This window comes from Oncorhynchus mykiss, chromosome 6 (genome assembly GCF_013265735.2).
Source record: "Oncorhynchus mykiss isolate Arlee chromosome 6, USDA_OmykA_1.1, whole genome shotgun sequence".
NCBI classification, from domain to species: Eukaryota; Metazoa; Chordata; class Actinopteri; order Salmoniformes; family Salmonidae; genus Oncorhynchus; species Oncorhynchus mykiss.
In genome coordinates this window covers 67,947,215-67,954,755 of record NC_048570.1, presented here as the reverse complement: position 1 = coordinate 67,954,755, position 7,541 = coordinate 67,947,215, and the positions used below count along the sequence as shown (strand labels likewise).

Here is a 7,541-nt window from a genome sequence, read left to right as displayed (position 1 = left end):
AAGCTTCCTGCAATCCAGGACCTATATAATAGGTGGTGTCAGAGGAAAGCCCATAAAATTGCCAGAGACTCCAGTCACCCAAGTCATAGACAGTTTCCTCTGCTAACACACAGGCAAGCGGTACCAGAGTGCCAAGTCTAGGACCAAAAGGCTCCTTAACAGCTTCTACCCCCAAGCCATAAAACTGCTGAAGAACTAATCAAATGGCTACAGGACTATTACATTGCCCCCACCCCCTGTATATAGCCTCGTTATTGTTATGTTATTGTGTTACTTTTAATTATTTTTTACTTTCGTTTATTTGGTAAATATGTTCTTAACTCTTCTTAAGCTGCACTGTTGGTTAAGGGCTTGTAAGTAAGCTTTTCACGGTAAAGTTTACACTTGTTGTATTGGATCGAAACCCCGAGCTGACAAGGTAAAATAAATTCTGTCTTTCTGTCCCTGAAGAAGGCAGTTAACCCACTGTTCCCCGGTAGGCCGTCATTGTACCTACGAATTTGTTCTTAACTGACTTGCCTAGTTAAATAAAATAAAAAAGGAAAAAAATATTCGGCGCATGTGACAAAGTTTGATTTTATTTATAGCCTTACCTATGGCTCTTGGCTCCATGAAATGGGGTATCAGCCTACTCCGTGACACCCACAGAACACAACGCTGAAGAGTTTACAGAAATATTTGCGACGTAGAATTTCATGGACCCAAGATCCATGGGTAAGGCTGTACATTGCAATATCAATGCCAATACATATAGTAGGTTGACTGGTGAGCTAATGTGTGTCAGTTCACACCGGTGTCAAAGACCCGCAATAAGTGCTAATATGTGTGTAGACTCTTCACAGTTGTGTTCTGTGGGTGTCACGAGAAGGCTGATACCCCATTTCATGGACCCAACATCAATAGATAAGGCTGTACAGGGCATATACGAATGTCACCAACGCTGTTCTGAAATTTAATACATTCACAGTGCGACTTAAATTCGTTTTGGACAAATTAACTAGTTATTGTCTTTTGTTGGATTTAATTAACAACATTCCAACCTTGTTAAGCAGGATCTATTCCAAATATGACATTATTCCACTATTTGTATCCGTTTGCATGTTTCAATGGGGGGACATTTTATTTTGAAGGCGAATCGCAAATTCCAGGCACCTTTGTGGCGAATCCTTATTGTGGCTAGCTTCACACAAGTCCAGCAACCCAACCTAGGTGCCAGCGAGAGTAAACGGACGAGTCGAGCTGGGTAAACAACAGTGGTCGCCTCGAAGAGGCAGGAATGGGGACTTCATCGAGGGCCCTGATGGCAAATAGAATGGAATGTGTGTTTTATCGTAGAAAAAACATTATGTATTGCGTAGCGTGTTAATATGCCATATAAAGCCAGGAAAAATAGCAAGTATTTTTCTCTCGGGTCTTTAGCCAGGCGCTGATTTGTAACGACGTTGGTATTGCCACGGGCCCACTTCGATTTTGTTCCTGTTGTCAGTTTCACTACCCGGTGACTCGTTCGATCGCGATTTACTTGTGTCCCTTATTTAAGTTCATCCAGAGCATATGTAATTCAAAGGGAGCCACGAAATAACACAGAAGCCCACTTTCAAGAGAGTACAGGTATGTGTTGAGTCAATATAGCTAGCTAGATAACTGTCTTTGTTTTTCTCACAACGTTAGCTGGCTAACACGACCAGACAGTAGCCAGCGTACTGTAGCTAGCTAGCAAGCTATTGTTTGCTCTGAAGATTCAGTAGTTAATGTTAGCTTGGTATGGTAGTAGCTAAAATGTCTTGTTGTGAGCCATTTTGGGGTTGGCTAGCTAACGAGTTAGGTAGCTAGCTACATTGGTTATTAGCAAATATGATCTTATCAGCGAGTTAATTAGAAACCCAACATTTGATTGTGAAGCTTTGCAGCTCTTCCATCTAGCTAACTAAGTAAACTAGTTAGCCAAGGCCATGTAACTATAGCCATTTATTTATTACATTTTACGATGAACTCAGACGTAACCCAAGTAGCGAACGTTAAGTTAACCAAATAAGACAATTACACGAATAACTGACTTAATTCAACGTTAGCTTACTAGTGCTGGATAACGTTGAGCAACATCAAAATGTTTTGTATCTATGACAGACATATCAGAGAGGAGGATGATGAATGTTCATCACATTCTTTTCAAGTAATGGAACTGCGCTGTCAAATCAGCCTGGTAGCGTGTTAGGTTTGTTGACTTACGTTAATATTGCTAAAGAAAACAAAATGCTTAAGACATTTGCAGCAGTCATTCGAAATCTGGAATGGCTTTTGTTGTAGTCTTGATGCATTACGTATAAAGATGAAATACATAGACAGGCTTGTACAATTAGTATGGTTACATACCTAAAGAGCCATAGACCAAATTAGGAAATATCTCAGATTGAGGCCTAGTGCAAGCCAGAAAACATTAGGCAAATACTGTCAGAAAAATATAAAAAATCGTATGAAGGAGAGCTTTGTCAACCGAATGACTAATTGTTAGGAAACTTGATGTGTACACTTGGGACCAGTCAATCTTTAATTATCCTGCCCTAAATTCTCTGCACTGTTACAGTATAAGAAGCACCAATAATTCTTCCCTCATTACATGTTTTGGTTTGTGTTCACGATGTTGATGCCATTACTTTTGCGTTGATGCCACTCTTTATCTATGATAGAAGACAACCCATCTCAGTCACAATTTGGAGAACAATAACACATCACTGGATTGATTTAAAGCTGCAATGTGTAACTTTTTGGGCGACCCGAAAAATTTCACATAGAAATATGAGTTAAAAATCTGTCATTCTCATTAAAAGAAACACTAAATCCCGTTTCCATTGGCACTTTCAATTCAACCCAGGCTGGGCTGGCCTTGGTGGGATAGCTCAAATTGCATTTCCACTCCCCCCAGAAATTATAAATTATGTCATGTTGCAAGGTACCCAATATGTGACTGCAGCTGGCTTCGCTGATGTCGCTTGCGAACAAAATGTTGAATAATTGTTTTCACCTTCACCATGCTGTAACAAACGTTACCCTATACTCCTGCCAGTGCCAGCCAACCATGTATTTAGCTTGCTGACGTTGGCTAACTAAACGTTAGCGTCGTTGTTAGCATAACTAATAATTCCTACCTTGCGCACCATGGTATTGGCTATTTGGCTAGCAAGAATTCCTGCTAGCTTACGTTATCTAGATTGTTTCAACTCTGATTTGCTAGCTAAGGTTAGATAGCTAGCATTTGAGGGCTGACAGTTATCATAAAAGTTTGTGTAGTGTAATAATGAATAAAGGACCCAGCTATTATGGTAATTTGTGTTATGTCTAGCTACTGCAGTACTGCTTGTCCATGTGCTAGCTAACAGCAACAAGCTAGCTAAACGTAACCGCATCCAGCATTGATCCACTTGGTGGTTGCATAGTAATGGCGTCACCAACCCGAATTCGAATTGAGCTGGCGCCAGTTGTGAAACTGGGCTGCGCTGGCCCGGGTTTCCCTCGATCCAGGTCGAATCTGGCCCAAATTTCAAGTGCCAGTGGAAACGGGACTTTGGAAGCGGTAGCTCTGTTCTGTGTTCTATTTCTATGCTTACTTTATTAAAGTTAGTTTTTGCGTCTTTTACTTTTGGTTTTGTACACCAGCTTCAAGCAGCTGAAAATACTAGAGGTTTAGTTATGGAACATATATTTCACAGCGGTTTAGATGGTTCAATGATTCTCTACACTATACTTGCTTGTTTTGTCACAAACTGAAATCAGGCGAGCTATTATAAGAAAAGGCTTGGACATCTCAAATACAGGCTTGACATAATAGTGCCATGATGTAGACCTATTTCAATACTACTACAATTCTGTGGGCAGAACAGACGTGATGACTTCTGATGAACAGTCATGTATCACTGTTTTTATTAAGTCAAACTAAAACTGACAAAAAAACAACCATGCTGATGTGCTGAGGGGAAATGCTGAAATGGGCCCCACTATTATCATTCTATAACTGTGCCACTGCTCTGCAATAAGGCATCCAGTGGGTTTTAGAAGCTGCCATAGTTACAAGGGAATGTGTGTAGCTACAATTAAGTTTATTTCTAGCTCATAGAATTTTAACGGTGCTCTGCCATTTCCTAAAATTATCAAGGATCTAGTATATAGTACCATGCGCACTATATAGGAAACCAATGCTTAATCACTCAAAGGTTGTCTAGGTGTTCCTTCTTTGAAAGCAAAAATGAGTTTATACAAATGGCCGTTCTTGTCAGCGCATTAGGGGATTTCCATCCCCTTTGCAGTATGTAATGTTGTCAATGTTAGCAGTGCTGGTTGTGTCATACGACATTAGATAGAATAATCCCTGTGATTGTGAGGAGGATGACATTTTAGCTTCTCAGAAGGGCCTGTCATAGCGGCAATGTATGAAGTACTGTGCCTGCTTACTCAAAGCTGTGCGCTTTTTGTTTCTTGGCTAACATGTTGGCTACCTTTTGTAGAGACAAGAATGTGTAACTTCCTGTTCTGCAGTTCATTGCATTGGTGTGGCATTTTCTACAATTATTGACTGGTAGAGGTACTGCATAATGAGTTCTGATACACCTCACAATTTTAGTCACACCTTGCACAGAACACAAACCTGCACTAAAAATAGTAAAAGATATATTAGGCAACGGTTTGGGAAAGGTTCATTATTTGTGTGTCCTTGCATTGGTGGTAGATTTGGTTTTTCTGCAGCCATTGCTGAAACGGTGTACTGTGAAGCTCAAGATAGATCTGTGTTGTGCTCCTCAAGGAATGAATTAAAGCAGTTTACCATAAACGCCCTCTCCTCTGAAATGTCTCCACCTTGGTGCCAGGGGGGATTGATTGCCAAGGTGGCTGTCCACTGAGGCTGCTGTGTTGCTGAGTGTCATGCGCTGCTTGCTCTGTGGCACAGGAGCTCATCAGTGGCTCACAGGGGGAGCCTCAGAGGATCATGGTTTGGGGCTTTGGTTCTCTGGCAGCAGTTATACATCGGAACCCAGGGAGCGGGTATCTCAGAACGCCCCAGCCCTAGTTCCCAGAAGTCTCCACCTGCGGCATCTTCTTCTTTCTCTTTGCTCATGAGATGGAAACACAGACATGATACATGAGTGTTTTCATGAATACTGTATCAGGTATTTGTTCAGTGCTACTGTCAATGTTAGTTTGCTTTAGTAGGCTAGGCTACACATTGAGGGCTCCAGGCCAAATACCCTCTCCTGTTGTCTAGTTTGTGAGGTGGATATCGTGTTTTAATGGTAGTCAACTCAGGGTTACACGAATCCTCGAGCTGTGAAGGATTCATGAGGAAACTTGTCAGTTTGGATTCCAGCCCTACCGGCATTAAATCTGACTTCAGTCCTCAGCCAGCCTACATGGCAGGGTTTCGACACCATCCTGTGCTTTCTTTGGCTGGAAGGTGTGCTCAGTTTATATTGGGTAAATGCAGGATTTGAGTGCTTTCCTACCTACTGTGATGATTGATTGACCCACTCAGGGTTCAGTTGCTGTTTTGAAGACAAGCACCCACACAATCCTTGTTCCCTGCAGGCTTCTACCTACCCATGGGTCAATGGGGTTTAATATGCATATGGAGAATTCCAGCGGAAGGTCAACCTGAGAAAGTAATGTTGTCCTTTTAAAGTGAAACCAACATGCCAATACTGTATACACTCCCCCCAAAGGGTACTATAGACCAACACATCAAACTTTTAATTTATATTTTGTCCATTCTGTGAGATATTTTAAATTTGTGGTTTTGCATGCAAATGTAACATCCACAACTCTAGAATCACTCTTGTCCAAACAATGGGTGGGGGAAGTGGCTTCCACCCCAGGCACTCACTGACTGACTGGCTTTTGCAGTAGGTTTGCATTCTAGTGTATGCTCACACATCAAATTACACTCTACACTACTTTCCTGGTGCAGATTTTAACACACTTTATGATCACTAAATAAGCTTATAGTGCTGCATGCTCACGTCGTGTGGTGTTGTGTAACATCCGGATCTCAGGGTCAACGAATGGAATGCAACAGACTGAATATGATTGCATTATTTGCTGAACAGTGGGGCAAAAAAGTATTTAGTCAGCCACCAATTGTGCAAGTTCTCCCACTTAAAAAGACGAGAGGCCTGTACACTTCAACTATGACAGACAAAATGAGAAGAAAAAAAATCCAGAAAATCACATTGTAGGATTTTTAATGAATTTATTTGTAAATTATGTTGGAAAATAAGTATTTGGTCACCTACAAACAAGCAAGATTTCTGGCTCTCACAGGCCTGTAACTTCTTCTTTAAGAGGCTCCTCTGTCCTCCACTCGTTACCTGTATTAATGGCACCTGTTTGAACTTGTTATCAGTATAAAAGACACCTGTCCACAACCTCAAACAGTCACACTCCAAACTCCACTATGGCCAAGACCAAAGAGCTGTCAAAGGACACCAGAAACAAAATTGTAGACCTGCACCAGGCTGGGAAGACTGAATCTGCAATAGGTAACCAGCTTGGTTTGAATAAATCAACTGTGGGAGCAATTATCAGGAAATGGAAGACATACAAGACCACTGATAATCTCCCTCGATCTGGGGCTCCACGCAAGATCTCACCCCGTGGGGTCAAAATGATCACAAGAACGGTGAGCAAAAATCCCAGAACCACACGGGGGGACCTAGTGAATGACCTGCAGAGAGCTGAGACCAAAGTAACAAAGCCTACCATCAGTAACACACTACGCCTCCAGGGACTCAAATCCTGCAGTGCCAGACGTGTCCCCCTGCTTAAGCCAGTACATGTCCAGGCCCGTCTGAAGTTTGCTAGAGAGCATTTGGATGATCCAGAAGAAGATTGGGAGAATGTCAAAATATATATTTTTGGTAAAAACTCAACTCGCCGCGTTTGGAGGACAAAGAATGCTGAGTTGCATCCAAAGAACACCATACCTACTGTGAAGCATGGGGGTGGAAACCTCATGCTTTGGGGCGGTTTTTCTGCAAAGGGACCAGGACGACTGATCCGTGTAAAGGAAAGAATGAATGGGGCCATGTATCGTGAGATTTTGAGTGAAAACCTCCTTCCATCAGCAAGGGCATTGAAGATGAAACGTGGCTGGGTCTTTCAGCATGACAATGATCCCAAACACACCGCCCGGGCAACGAAGGAGTGCCTTCGTAAGAAACATTTCAAGGTCCTGGAGTGGCCTAGCCAGTCTCCAGATCTCAACCTCATAGAACATCTTTGGAGGGAGTTGAAAGTCTGTGTTTCCCAGCAACAGCCCCAAAACATCACTGCTCTAGAGGAGATCTGCATGGAGGAATGGGCCAAAATACCAGCAACAGTGTGTGAAAACCTTGTGAAGACTTACAGAAAACGTTTGACCTCTGTCATTGCCAACAAAGGGCATATAACAAAGTATTGAGAAACTTTTGTTATTTACCAAATACTTATTTTCCACCATAATTTGCAAATAAATTCATTAAAAATCCTACAATGTGATTTTCTGTATTTTTTTTTCT

At 41.9% G+C, this 7,541-nt stretch overlaps 1 protein-coding gene across 5 annotated transcripts in view; it reads left to right on the top strand.

Annotated features, from left to right (window-relative positions):
• Window positions 1–1,119: 1,119 nt before the first annotated feature.
• Window positions 1,120–7,541, top strand: part of LOC110526411 (E3 ubiquitin-protein ligase Arkadia) — a 50,490-nt gene continuing 44,068 nt past the window's right edge. Inside the window, exon 1 of one of the 5 annotated variants that reach the window (XM_036980797.1) lies at window positions 1,120–1,243. The gene's annotated coding sequence lies outside the window, so the exon portion shown is untranslated. Of the gene's footprint in view, window positions 1,612–7,541 lie in introns of all 5 variants that reach the window. The other 4 variants (XM_036980800.1, XM_036980802.1, XM_036980796.1 and 1 more) reach the window with 4 other exon arrangements.